General features: G+C 42.9%; 1 protein-coding gene and 1 pseudogene across 1 annotated transcript in view; both read left to right on the forward strand.

Moving 5' to 3' along the window:
- GCAT (glycine C-acetyltransferase) overlaps positions 1-15,185 on the forward strand; it is a 93,115-nt gene that overhangs the window by 48,420 nt on the left and 29,510 nt on the right. The gene's annotated exons all lie outside the window — the stretch shown is intronic.
- LOC141103972 (5S ribosomal RNA) lies at positions 7,354-7,470 on the forward strand (annotated as a pseudogene).

The following is a 15,185-nucleotide window of genomic DNA, read 5'->3' on the forward strand; positions in this document are numbered from 1 at the left end:
CTAGGGAATAAAATGGCGATCATTGCAATCGTTTATGTCCCACTGTATTTGCTCAGCAGTCTTTCAAATGCAATTCTTTTTTTGAAAAAAGACTTTCATGAATTAAAAAAAAAAAAAAACGTAAAGTTAGCCCAGTTTTTCTTGTATAATGTGAAAGATTGTTACGCCGAGGAAATAGATGCCTAACGTCATACTTTAAAATTGCGCACACTCATGGAATGGCGACAAACTATAGTACTTAAAAATGTCCACAGGTTACCAGTTAAGAGTTACAAAGGAGGTCTTGTGCTAGAATTATTGCTCTCGCAGTGATACCTCACATGTGTGGTTTGAAGACTGTTTACATTTGCACGCGAGCACAGAGGGATGGAGTGATTTTTAATTTTATTTATTTAATTTTTTTCACTGTCCCTTTAAAAAAAAAAAATTGATCACTTTTTTTTATTGCTGTCACAAGGAATGTAAACCTCCCTTGTGACTGTAATCGTCCGTGCTAGGTACATTTTATGGAGGGACCCCAAATCCCTCCTTTACAATTAAAAGCATTCAAAATGCAAATTTTGGCGGTTTTGAATGCTGTAATTTTTTTAAATTTGGCGCCTTCAAGTGTTCAGTAATGCAGAAGTGATGTCATAACATCGCTTACAGGTTACTAGATCCGAGACCTGATCAAAGCTGATTGCGGCATTGTTTGGGTCTCCAGCCAGCCGGCGGATACGGCGGCTGGTTGCTCGGGCCTCTCGGTGAGATGGGAGAACCTGGGCAAATAGCGGAAGGTGGTGGGAGAGGGGGGGATGTCTTGGCCTCATCGCTTGTTATCACAAGAAAGCCGACTGTCAGCTCTAAAAAATGGTACCGGGTTGATGCTTGCAGCTGCAGGCATCACCCCTTTACAACCCCTTTAATTAGAAAAAGCTGCATATTTGCGTTACATCGGCGTGAAGGGGTTAAAGTGCCTCTGGTCATTCCTGACATTTTCTGAGTCGCATCCTACAGCAAAAGCCATGCTCCGCAGAGAGCCTCCAAAGCCTCAGAGGGATCTCATTGTTAAAAGGTATCAGTCAGGAGAAGGGTGCAAAACCATTTCCAAGGCATTAGATATACCATGGAACACAGGGAAGACAGTCATCATCAAGTGGAGAAAATATGGCACAACAGTGACCAAGAACTCGACGTCCCTCCAAAATTTATGAAAAGACGAGAAGAAAACCGGTCAGGGAGGCTGCCAAGAGGATTACAGCAACATTAAAGGAGTTGCAGGAATATCTGGCAAGTACTGGCTGTGTGCTACATGTGACAACAATCTCCCCTATTTTTCATAAATCTGGGCTATGGGGTAGAGTGGCAGAACGGAGCCCTTTTCTTATGAAGAAAAACATCCAAGCTTGGCTAAATTTTGCAAAAACACATCTGAGGTCTCCCAAAATCATGTGGGGAAATGTGTTATGGTCTGATGAAACCAAGATGAACTTTTTGGCCATAAGTTCAAAAGATATGTTTGGCACAAAAACGGCACTGAGCACCATACCCACAGTGAAGCATGGTGGTGGCAGCATCATGCTTTTGGAACTCTTTTTCTTCAACTGGAACAGGGGCCTCACTCAAGGTAGAGGGAGTTATGAACCATTCCAAATACCAGTCAAAATTGGCACAAAACCTCCAGGCTTCTGCTAGAAAGCTGAACATGAAGAGGAACTTCATCCTTCAGCATGACAAAGACCCAAAGTATACATCTAAATCAACAAAGGAATGGCTTCACCAGAAGAAGATTAAAGTTTTGGAATGGCCCAGCCAGAGCCCAGACCTGAATCTGATTGAAAATCTGTGGGGTGATCTGAAAAGGGCTGTGCAGTCTGACAGATTTGGAGTGTTTTTGCAAAGAAGTGTGGGCAAATTTTGCCAAGTCAAGATGTGCCAAAAAGACTGAGTGCTGTAATAAAAATCAAAAGGTGCTTCAACAAAGTATTAGTTTAAGGGTTTGCACACTTATGCAACCATATTATTTTATTTTTACTTCCTCCACCTAAAAGATTTCAGTTTGTTGTTCAACTGAGTACAGTTTATAGGTCACATTAAAGGTGGAAAAAGTTCTACAATTATTTCTTGGTCTCTTTAATCACAGAAACCTGACATTTTAACAGGGGTGTGTAGACTTATTATATCCACTATAAATAAACAGATTGAGATGTACAAGAGCAGAACATTTTGTACTTTATGAAGTGGGTCTTTCTGGAGACTATCTCACAGCTCCTGGGAGTGCATACTGTTATCAAACAGAACCCCAAATTTATGAGGAATGTAAACCGTTAGTCTTCTGTAAATTTATACAGCTGAGCATACTTAGAGGTTATGTTGGGATTACATCTGAACAACAGATTTAATTGTGGATTGCGACTTCATTTAACAGAAGTCTATGCAAAGTGCAATGAAATTGGTAAAAAGTAGTGCAAGAACCTTTTTCAGAGTCGCGCCAATATGAATAGTTCCACTGCTGGCAATGGGGTGCGACTTGTCATGCAATTTGGAGCTGTGAAATCGCACGACACGTTGTACCGGTGTGAACGGGGGCTTAACGTGAGAATGCTTGGTTTGCTTGATAATATTAACCATTCCACTGTTGATCTCATTAGTTTTATGGTTTTCTAGATGACTGAAAGCTGAAGTCTGTAAACCTGGCACTTCTGGATGCATTGTCAGTATACATGCAGTGTAGGGGGAAGAAGATGGACACTGCTGTGTCCCTTAAAGTGGAACTAAATTCCACTGACAGCGTTAGGGTTTTTGCCATAATGTGCAAGTAGGCACAGCATATTTGCACATTATAGCCAAATCCCTTGTCACGCTGTTGCTGAGATTTTGCAAAAAAGTGGAGGAAGGACTGTTAAATGAAAGGTCTGCCTCCTCAAGTCATAGATTGAGTTATATTGATGGGAGCTACTGTATAATACAGCTTCTATGAATGGAGGAGGGGTTGCAAAGGTTGGACATAGTTGCCACTCTTGACTAATGCCTGTGACATGTATCTCAACTATATTATATTATTAACCTCCCTGGCGGTATGATTCTTTCGGATTTTAGGTGCTGAAAGCGGTACAATTATTTTGCATGGAAATTTGGCGTTTTATATTGTAGGTCTGTAAATCTTAACAATAACACACTTAAATCTGTCCAAACCAGAGTCTAGTAGATATCCCGGGTATGATAAAGTTTGAAACACAAAAACATAAATTATAATATAATAAATAAAAATAAATAATTTAAAAAAATTTAAAAAAATAGTAATAAAATAAATTTCCCCACAATTCACTATCACTCAATTCTGCAAGTGTTCTAATTTACTATCGCTGTTTTCTAGCTGGTCTAAAGCCACTTTTGACGTAAAGGGACACTTTTTGGTTGCTATGGACAATCTCCAGTTTCCAGGCAGAAAGAACAGTGTATATCATGTAAAACTGCATGCAGGGCATGGGCCAAAGCACTGGGGACAAAAGGGATGTGAAATCATTTCATACAGTACTGTAATCTGTAAGATTACAGTACTGTATGTGTTATGATTTTGACATTTTTTTGAATTTGCCGCCAGGCTCCGCCCCCGTGCGTCGCGCCGCTCGCAGGGAACGGAGCCTGGCACGGAGAGGCTTCGGAGGAGGACGGAGCCCGCAGACACAGCGGGGGACATCGCAGGATCCCGGGGACAAGGTAAGTAAAGCCGCCCCAGGATCCTGCAATGCGATCCCGAGTGTGGCTCGGGGTTACCGCTAATGGTACTGAATTTTAACCCCCGAGCCACACTCGGGAAAACCGCCAGGGAGGTTAAGCAGCACTGGTAGATCACAACTGTGGGGGTGCAAGAGGACTTTAGATTTTGACTACAACAGCCAGCATGTATGTGCTGTCCATTGTGCTGTTTGTTTTTATTTTTTTAATAAACTTAGGCTTTAATTTTTTAGTTTTATCTTTTATAGTTAGAAATTTGTAATTAAAATGTGTGTTTTCTAACCATAGATTTAATTCCTTTAACCGTACATCACAGGACAGAGCCATAGTAATTACCATGTGGTTTATAGTCCACCTTCAGGTGCTGGACACTGGCACACCCTAAACAGGAAGTTGCCTCCCTATATAACCCCTCCCACTACTGGTATTATCTTATTTTTTCGCCAGTGTCTAAGGTGTTGGTCACAAGTGAAGATGTGCTGTGCTGAGCTCCTCTGGAGCAATCCTTGCTGGAGCTAGCTATGCAGCCAGATCCATTCATAGTGTCTTTTAGGCCGAATTGAATGGTACCCGGGCCTCGTATGCAAAGAAACGAGATTTTATCTGTAACGCTTCTCTTTTTTAGAGAGCTGGACCCCAGCATCCAGTACTTTTGGTATTAAGGCCATAAAGTTTTACTGGTGGGGTGCTTTTTACAGGTCCAGGATTGTGGGTTTCCCGAGGGTCCCCAGTTCCTGAAGGTTTGTTAACGGAACCCACCATGAAGGGTGAAGATTGGGTCTGTTGGTTTTACCATAGAAAACCCTGCGGCTGGAAAGGTAAGTGGAGTTTTTCTAAAGAATTTTTAAATTTTCTTATGAAATGTCTCCTTCTAAAGTAAATGTTGTCATGCCTAAGTGTCACCACTGGGGGCTGTATGGAGCACGTACCTTCTCATGCTTTGCTCAGTCGCGCTGTGTCACAGAAGCAGCAGACTTTTTTTTTCCTCCGGTTAGCAGGCAGACCTCCGGTAAGTTTGGTGGGTTTTGCTTCCTCCGGACACCCCCACCTGAGCTGAACTCTTCCCCTCTTCAAGAGGCTGAGTATAAGGGAGAACTGAAAACGATCAGCAATCCCGTTTCCTTTACCGCCCCTACACGACGGCAGCTTCCAGGTCTCCTCCACGCCATCCCTCCCTTACTCAGCCGATCCCGTCGGATTGGAGGCCCGTGCTTGCGCGGGAAAACTTTTTTTTTTAAAAAGAAAGGGGGGGTGATGCGACGGTGGGGGCAGGGCTTAGCGCAGCGTTGGCGTCCTCCAACGCGAAAGTGTGTTTTTAAAAAAGAAAAACTCCATTTGTGCTGGCTGCAAAATTGTCGGAGACACATAAGAGCAAAGAAGAGCATGAAAGAGTTTTTGGTGATGCAGGCATTTCCTATTTTACATATTTACTATTTACATCAGGCTGAGCATTAATAGCAGCGGCAGTAGTTGGACTATTGCTCAAGCAGTGGATGCGATGTCTTCTGGTAGTACCTCTGCTTTGTGCATCGGGCTATGGTCAGAAGGAGGGGTTGAAACACCCCCAAAACAGAGCTAAAAGGGTCTCCCTCAAGCTCTGGAAAGCCTACTCATCTCTACAAATGGCATCCTCCCCTGAGAGGGGGTGGCTGGTCAGAGTGAGCATCAGGGCCATGAAATGTTTGAAACTGTTTTTAACACTGCAGCCCCTGTTTATTTTATGATATTTAAAAAAAAAAAAAAAGTTTAGCGACTTTAATCGCATCCCAGTGTGGGTCAAAATGCGACAGGTTCTCTTCCATTACCCAGGACCCTCAAACTGAGGAACTAGGGGCAGGAGAAGACTAATTCCCTCAGGGGAGCGTGGTGAGGCTGATGACTCCTCTTCTGAGGTGTCAAACGCGGGAGAATCGGCTGTTCCAATCTTGAGATTGACGGTGCAATTTCTTGCTGAATGATCGCTCCACATTTATGTACCCTTAACTTAGTGTTTGGGTTCACTAAATCATCAAGCTGTGCATGCCTTTTCCTGTCCATTCATTTCTGGAAAAGCTTTTTTTGTATCTGAGAGGATCACCCAGATAAGCATTTTTTTTTTTTCCCTCCTAAAAAGTTTTCACACTTTATCCTATGGTGGAGGAAAGTAGGGTATACCAGCAATTAACGCTGCTATGTCCTCTATGAATAAGTTTGACTTGTCCGGCAGACAATGCTCAAATGCTTAAGGATCCAACGGATAAAAAGGTGGAATTCCTATTGAAAAAAATAAAAAAAACTTTTTTTTTTTTTTTTTCTCTGGCAGATTGAGTGTCTCAGCCTGCGCTGACAGTAATTGCTTAATTATTGAGAGACCAGTTTAAACAGGTGTTCAAGGTTATCCTGCTCAGCAGGCCCAGGAGGCAGCTTTATGTTTGCAATAGTTGCTATGAGAGATTCTATCCTTCAGGCCTTGCGCCCTTTCGCTAAGCGCCTTGTAAGAAGCTCCTGGCTCCTTTTTGGGGATGTTTTGGATAATACATTCAAAGAAATTCTAGTGGAAAGCACCCCTTTTTGCCATTTAAGAAAAGAAGTAGATGTATTTTGGTTTTAAAGCTCCTTCTCCTGTGCCAGAGGCATCAGCCTCCAGGCAGCCACGGCGGCTTCCACCGTCAGATTCAATCGAACAGGGGGAATTCTTCTGCAGTTCTCAAGGATCTGGCAGGAAGAGTGTCAAGACGAATGGGGGACTTCCTCAATAGCTCCAGGGTACAAACTGGAGTTCCAAGAGTTCCCGTCTCCTCGTTTTCTCAGATCAAACGTTTCTAAGGATCCAGAGAAAAAGAAAAAAGTGATCATGGGGTCCCCATGTAAGAACAGAGGTTGGGGTTTGATTTAAACCTCCTTTTTTTTTTTTTTTTTTTTTTCCCACGGTGCCAAATCCGAATGGATATTTTGGATCTCAAAAATCTAAATTCAATTCCTGAATATAACCACTCTTTTTCCGTATGGAGTCAATCCAAATCAGTTATCTCCATTCTACAAGGAGAACTTCTGGCGTCAATCGATATCAAAGATGCATACCTCCATATGCCTATTTCCTCGATCACTAGTAATATCTACTTTTCAAGGTGGAAAATCTTCATTTTCAGTGTGTAGCTCTGCTTTCCGGTCCAGCTACTGCACCATGAGTGTTTATAAAGGTTCTGGCCCCTCTTATAGCCAGATTAAGGGCCCAAGGTATAAAGATTATGGCTTGCCTAGTCGATCTGTTCTTGTTAGACCAGTCGGTAGCACGCTTAGACCAAAGTATGGTCACCACATTCAACTACCTGGAATATCTAGGTTGGGTTCTCAACCTAGGAGAAATCCTCTTTAAAACCATGAAGAAGGCTAAAATACTTGGGTCCGATCAAAGATACACCCAGAAAAGGGTATTCTTACCCCAGGCAAAGATCAGCGCCATAAAGGAACTGATTCAGGTGGTCGAAGCAAGATGAATCCTCCTATTCAGCTTTGCATGAGGTTGTTGGGAAAGATGGTGGCTTCATTTGAGGCCATTCCTTATGCTCAGTTTCATTCGAGACTGCTGCAAAACAGTATCCTATCGGCTTGGAACCAAGGTTGAAGCGCTACATTCCCAATGTGTCTGACTCCAAAGCCTACGGCCACATCACCCTGATAGCGCCCAATCTCGTCTGATCTTGGAGGCTAAGTAGGGTTGGGCCTGGTTAGTACCCGGATGAGACCGCCTGGAAATACCAGGTGCTGTAGGCTGGGTGTGCTGGAGCCTCAGTTTATGGTTAATATCCAAAAATCTACTAAGGAGGAAATCCTTTCTTCAGTTACCTGGGAAGTGGTAACAACATATGCCAACCTTTTTTTATTTAGGTTGGGAAACAGTCCTGGAAGAGGCAACTGTCCAAGAGAAGTGGCCCAGATCAGAAATGGCCTTGCCCATTAACATTTTAGAAATTCAGGCAGAGCTCTTGGTCCTGAGGGCCTGAACGTTCAGTTTACGGTATTGTCCTGCCAGGATTCAATTCGACAATGGCACAGCAATGGCCTATATTAATCGCCAAGGTGGCACAAGAAGTTGTGCGGCCCAGAGAAAGGTGAATCGTATCCTGTCTTGGGCAGAAAACAATGTACTTTGCCTATCGGCAGTCATCATTCTAGGAATAGAAAAATGGCAGGCGGACTACTTGAGTCGCCAGCAGTTGTTCCTGGGAGAATGGTTCCTTCACCCCGATATCTTCCTGTCAATATGTCAGAAATGGGGGATCCCAGACAGATCTGTTTGCGTCCAGGTTCAACAAAGAAATGGACAACTTTGTCAAGAACAAAGGATCCGCTAGCATGTGGAACAGATGCCTTGCTATTCCCATGGAATCGGGTCTCGCTGATTTATGCATTCCCTCCTATTCTGCCTGCGTCCACGACTTCGCAGGATCAAGCAGGAAGGGAAGTCGTTGATTCTTGTGCCCCCAGCAGGGCCCAGGAAATCTTGGTATACAGAGATCGTAAAGATGGCAGTAGGGGACCCATGAACCCTACCATCAAGGCCAGACCTTCTCTTGCAAGGTCCGGTGTTTCATCCTACTTTACAAACACTAAATTTAACGGTCTGGCTATTGAGTCCTACACTCTGAAGAAGCGTGGGCTTTCAGGTTCAGTAGTTTCTACCTTGGTTAATGCAAGGGAGCTGGCCTCCATAACTATATATTATGGAGTCTGGGAAACCTGTGTCTCCTGGTGTGAAACCAGGAGTTGCACCCCAGGAAATAGGTCAAGGGTAGAATCCCTGACTTTCTGCAGATGGGGTGAGAAATAAGGCTGGCCTTGAGTGCTTTCTTAAGGCAGGTTTTGGCCTTATCGGTATTATTTCAACGACCACTTGCTTCGCCTTCTTTGGTTCATAACTTTATTTAGGGGGTAATGCGGCTTAATCTCCGGTTAAGTAACCCCTGAACCCTTGGGACTTGATTTTAGTTTTGACGGCATTACAAAACAGCCTTTTTTTGGAGGGCCAATACGACCTATTCCCTTGGTCCCTATTATATATATATATTTTTTTTTTTTTTTTTTTTTTTGACAAGGAAACTATTTTTTCTGGTAACCATATCTGCTGCAAGAAGGGTATCAGAATTGGCTGCTCTTTCTTGTAAAGAGCCATATTTTTATTGTTCACAAGGATAGGGTAGTATTGCGTCCTCATCCTAACTTTTTACCGAAGGTAATATCAGGTTTTTATCTAAACCAGGATATTGTTCTACCTTCATTTTTCCAGGAACCCTGTTCTATGGAAGAAAAATCACTACATTCTCTTGATGTGGTGAGAGCAGTCAAAGGCGACTGCTCAGATTCGGAAAACGGATGTTTTGTTCGTGTTACCTGAAGGTCCTAAAAGAGGACCGGCAGCATCGAAACCTACCATTTCTAAATGGATTTGACAAGTAATCGTTCAAGCCTATGGTTTAAAGAGGTAGTTCTACCCTCTCAAATCAAAGTGCACTCCTCTAGGGCTGTTAGTGCTTCGTGGGCAGTGCATCACCAAGCCTCCATGGCTCAATTCTGCAAGGCCGTAACTTGGTCTTCAATCAATACATTTACCAGATTCTATCTGGTGGATGTAAAAAGACATGAGGATGTCGCCTTTGGGCACAGTGTACTGCAGGCAGCAGTATAAATCCACTGATCTCATGGTGCCCTACTTTGGTTGTGTCTCCCTCCCCTCAGTTGGAATTGCTCTGGGACATCCCACATAGTAATTACTATGGCTCTGTGTCCCGTGATGTACGATGAAAGAATATAGGATTTTTATAACAGCTTACCTGTAAAATCATTTTTCTTTTGAAGTACATCATGGGACACAGGTCCCGCCCCTCTTTCTAGTATACACGTGTATTGCTTTGCTACAAAACTGAGATACTCCCAGTAGTGGTAGGGGTTATATAGGGAGGCAACTTCCTGTTTAGGGTGTACCAGTGTCCAGCACCTGAAGGTGGACTATAACCCACATAGTAATTACTATGGCTCTGTGTCCCGTGATGTACTTCAAAAGAAATGGATTTTACAGGTAAGCTGTTATAAAAATCCTATTTTTCCTATTAACATTGTAGGTTTCATAAAAAAAAAAATGCTGGCCTCTATAGACCATCTTTAAATCCTATAGGTTTTCAAAACTGTTTGAAAAGTGAAAACCCAACTTGCACCCACATGGATGTCACATTGGGGTTTATTTACTAAAGCTGGAGAGTGCAAAATCAGGCTCACTTCTGCAGAGAAACCAATCGGATTCTAAACTTAGCTTGTTCAATTAAGTTTTGGCAAAACCTGGAAGCTGATTGGTTTCTGTGCAGAAGTGAAAACTGATTTTGCGCACTCCAACTTTAGTAAATAAACCCCACTGGGAGCAGTGGCTGTGTCCGTGCAGCTGCTGCATCCCAATTGGCAGGAATGGAATTGCCTTCACATGGATGCTTGGAACACATCATTTTCAGCCAAAGAAGCTGCCATCTTTGCCTCTGTTTAATCTACAACTGCGATGATGCTGCCCATGTGATCAGTTATTACACCAGCCATTAGATGGTTTGACAGTTTGGTTGAGAGCAAAACCAATGGGAGTGTTAGATTTCCGGCACGTGCCATAAATGAAACTGTTTTATGGATGAGAATGAGAAGGGGAAGCACTCCTGATGCCACATCTGCAAATTCAGGGAGATAATGGGACTTTTAAGGGATGGAAACAATGGAGAGGCAACAGAAAAAATATAGTAATCATAATATTTATTGAAAGAAGTTCATAATATATCACAATGTTCAAAAAGGTTAAAAACATGAAAAAATGATTTTGTACAGTGAGCCCTTGTTCGTCTACGCGTTTCGCCGTGAGGCTTCTTCAGGACACCATCAAGGTTCACAGGCGTAACATATACAAGAAAATCTCACTATCTGAAATTAGATATATTCCAGTTAAAATCAAAATGAGAAAGGATTACATACACATAATGGATCATATTAAATTAAAAAGCATATGCTAGACTATCCACGAGAAACCAGAAGAAACAGGGACACCAAAAAAGAAGATACCTTGAAAGGACTAGGCCTCCTGTACAAACCGGAAGGTTTTCAAAAAACATAGGATGTTTATGGCAAACTGTAAGAAGGTGAATAATATGCAGTTGATTCTAATAAACAATGTATCAGATACTGAATAATTTAAATAATATGGGTCCCACTTCCTCCCAGGTGCAGGGTGTCGCTATGGACACGTGTTGTGTGCCTTCCTGCGTGAACCTGTACCTGAGGGGGTGGGAACGTGATTTGTTTGCCAACGATGAGCATTCCAACCTTTTTTTCTTTTGTGTTACTGTGGTTCTGCTACATAAATGACATTTTGTTACTATGGGCGGGACCACCAACAGCACTGGATAAATTCATGACCATTTTGATTCATAATGACTACAATTTGAAATTTACTATGCAATCTAGCGTAACCACCATTGCTTTTCTTGATATCACTATCGACATCACGGCTGATGGCATGATCAGCACATCATTGTATCGTAAACCCACTACGGGTAATACAATTTTACACGCATCGAGTGCACATCCCCAGCCTCTAATTCAAAGCATTCCCTTTGGCCAATATTTGTGCCTCAAAATGTAACTGTTCTAGTGATACCAACTTCAAACAGGAGGCAGACCGACTATATGAACGGTTATTGGCCAGAGGGTATAGTAAAACGAGCCTTAAAAAGGCCTTTAAAAAAGCTGTGGCCAAACCCAGGAACACCATTCTCTTCCTGGGCCCCAAAAAATCAGACTCTACCGCAGTGAGGTTTATAACCACATACTCCGATCATCATCAGAAAATACGCTCGGTAATCCAAAAACATTGGCATATTTTGTTGGCTGACCCTATCTTAACCAATTGCTTACTGGGCACTTAAACCCCCCTCCTGTCCAGACCAATTTTCAGCTTTCAGCGCTGTCGCACTTTGAATGACAATTGTGCGGTCATACAACACTGTACCCAAATTATCATTTTTTTCCCACAAATAGAGCTTTCTTTTGGTGGTATTTGATCACCTCTGCGTTTTTTTTTTTTTGTTAAAAAAATTGAAAAAACCCCGAATTTAAAAAAAAAAAAAAAAAAAAAAAAAAAAAATTTTTTTTTATATTTTGTTATAAAATTTTGCAAACAGGTAATTTTTCTCCTTCATTGATGTACGCTGATAGGCACCGATAGGTGGCAGTCATGGGCACTGATGGGTGGCAATAATTGGGCACTGATTTCTTACACTGATGGGAGCACTGCTAGTTGGCACCATTGGTGGGCATTGAAGGGTGGCACGTGTGGGCATTAATAGGTGGCACTCCTGGGCACTGGCAGGCACAGTTGAGGCAGATGTGCCTCCTTCCTCTTCGGGACCAATGTCCCTTTAACATAAGCCGGTGATCTGCTTTTTTTTCTCCTCACGCTGTAAGCGTGAGGAGGAAAAAAAACGATTGCCAAGCTTTTGTTTACATCATGTGATCAGCTGTCTTTGGCTGACAGCTGATCACATGGTAAGGGGCTGGGATCGGCCCCTTACTCGGATCGGTGATCACCCGAGTCTCCATGACTCGGTGATCACAGCGCGCGCACCGTGTGCCCTGCAGGATGCGCGCGGGGCGCGTGCACAGGGGAGGACGTCCTATTATGGCCTCCCGGAAATTGAGGTCCGCACTGTGACCGTCATTCGGCTATGGCCCGGACCTCAAGTGGTTAACGAAGTATATAGGGCCTAAACCCAAAATTACTTTCCGACGCTCAGGATCTCTTAGAGATCGCCTAGTGCGCAGCCATTATTGTAAAACCGAAGACAGAACCCAAGATCTACCGGGCCTCTTTCGATGTGGTACCTGTAATTTCTGTGACCTACTATTAGTTGGATCCTCTATCTCTCTTCCCAATGGCCAGACTCACTCCCTACAACACCACATTACTTGCCAAACTAGAGGAGTAATATATATCATTCTCTGCTAATGTGGAGCATTCTACGTTGGCAAGACAATTAGGCCCTTTTGGAGGAGGATAAAGGACCATGTTTACTATGCCACTAGTGGCCTACTAAATACCACCATGGGCTATCATAGAGCCTTTAAACATAAATATAACCCAATGGTCTTTAAATTTGCTGCTGTTGATTGCATCGATGGAGGAAACTTTGATCAAAGAGTCCTCCAAAGAGAGACCCAATGGATACACAGTTTACAGGCCACCATGTACCTGGGCTTCAACGACATGATGAGCTTTAGACCTTTTCTATAAGAGATTCATGTCTCTGACCCCCACAGAACATGTGTTAGTTTTCTGCACATCCTGCTCTCCCCTTTTCTCCTTCCCCTTCATTGTCGCTTACCCTGTTGTTCTCTATAAGTTGTCTGCATATTTGATAATGATATATTTTTCTCCGCTCCATTTACAGTTGCTGTTTAATTAAGCAATCAGTAAGGGATCCCATTAATGGATTATCGAGATATAACACGATGTCTAGTAATGGTCTCTTATTATATATTTTTTGTTTATTATTTGACATTATTTCATGCTAACTACTCTAGTGTTATCTCTAAACAATGGAATAAAACTTATGATTATGTATGTAACTAATCCACAAATGTTCATATGTATTATTGTTTTATCTAGCCTATGCTCTCTATCCACGGGATCCACCAGTGTCAGCACCTGGTACCCACATGGAGGATATTTTTCTTTCTGCCTCTTTATGTTGCTTTATATAGGCATTGCTACTAACAGTACTCTTTGCCTATGCTGTTTACATATCACATCTGTATCTTAGTAAGTTCTTCTCCCTTTATTGCTTATATACCAGCGTGATTGAGCGGAGCTCCGCTCGTCACGCTGCCTACAATACCCATAATCCACTTCCTTTGTGTTTTTCATTGTGCGCACGCGCAAATCGAGCTCGTTAGGCTGCCTAAAACCCCCATAATCCTTTCTATCAATGACGTCCTGACGCGAGTGCGTCATTTGACACTACCTCGTCAGTCTGCGGGGACACAGCCGGTGTTCTGACATATAGTGTCCTCCTATCAGATAGTGTCCGCCCCGTACTGCGCAGGCGCAGCGCCTGCGCAGTACGGAGCAGCAGGAGATGCCGAAAATGTCCGAAGTTGATCAGCTGACCATCAGCTGTACACGGCGCTCGGGCACCTGTTAGCGATGGCTGTGTAAGAGTGCCCCTCGCGGGCTCGCTTCGCTCGCCACGCTTCGGGCGCGGCCTCGCTGCGCTCGGCAACTATTTATTCTAACTCTATGTCCACTTGGATAGTAGGGAATGATCCTGGACATAGGGTAAGAATAAATGCGCAGGCGCCATGTACAGCTGACGATCAGCTGTTGAACTTCGGAGACTTTCGGCGTCTCGTTTGTCCTCCGTACTGCGCCTGCGCAGTACAGGGCGGACACTTCTGGATAGGGGACTGTATTCGACAAGACACCCGGGTAATATAAATAGCACGTGCTGACACAGGGACGCTGTGTACAGCACCCGGCTGTCTCCCAGGGGCACATCTATCCTGTCCAACTTTCATGTAAGTACTTGAGCCTTTATCTGTGCAGCTATGGCTCTGGCCACCTGCTGGTTAGTATATGTAATGTCCTCTTTCTTTCTTTTTTTTAAATCCTTTATCTGTAGGCAGTGCACGCTAGTCTGGGCTGTATTACATGCCACTAGCTTTGCTGAAAGGTTTGCCTTTTTCCCCTCTGGATCCTGGTTTTTCCAGTGTCATTGTTCTGGTGGTCACTTTCACCCTTGAACACAAGCTGCACTTTTGCCCCTGCTGTAGGATTGTCTAAAGGCTACATACTAGTAGGTAGTTTTTTGTCCCCTATATTATTTAAATTATTCAGTATCTGATACATTGTTCATTAGAATCAACTGCATATTATTCACCTTCTTACAGTTTGCCATAAATATCCTATGTTTTTTGGAAACCTAGCTACTACAAACTTGTACAGGAAGCCTAGTCCTTTCAAGGTATCTTCTTTGTTGGTGTCCCTGTTTCTTCTGGTTTCTCGTGAATCATCTAGCATATGCTTTTTAATTTAATATGATCCATTATGTGTATGTAATCCTTTCTCATTTTGATTTTAATTGGAATATATCATTTCATATAGTGAGATTTTCTTGTATATTTTACGCCTTTGAACCTTGATGGTGTCCTGAAGAAGCCTCAAGGCGAAACGTGTAGACGCACAAGGGCTCACTGTACAAAATCATTTTTTTCATGTTTTTACCTTTTTGAACATTTGTGATATATGAACTTCTTTCAATAAATATTATGATTACTATATTTTTTCTGTTGCCTCTCCATTGTTTCCATGCCTTAAAAGTCCCATTTTAGTTACTTTAATTAGTACCCTTTCCTATCTCCCTGTTTTATGGATGAGTTTACTCCCACTTTAAAGAAGAAGTAAACGC

The sequence above is a fragment of the Aquarana catesbeiana genome, linkage group LG07 (genome assembly GCF_042186555.1).
Source record: "Aquarana catesbeiana isolate 2022-GZ linkage group LG07, ASM4218655v1, whole genome shotgun sequence".
In the NCBI taxonomy this organism is placed as follows: Eukaryota; Metazoa; Chordata; class Amphibia; order Anura; family Ranidae; genus Aquarana; species Aquarana catesbeiana.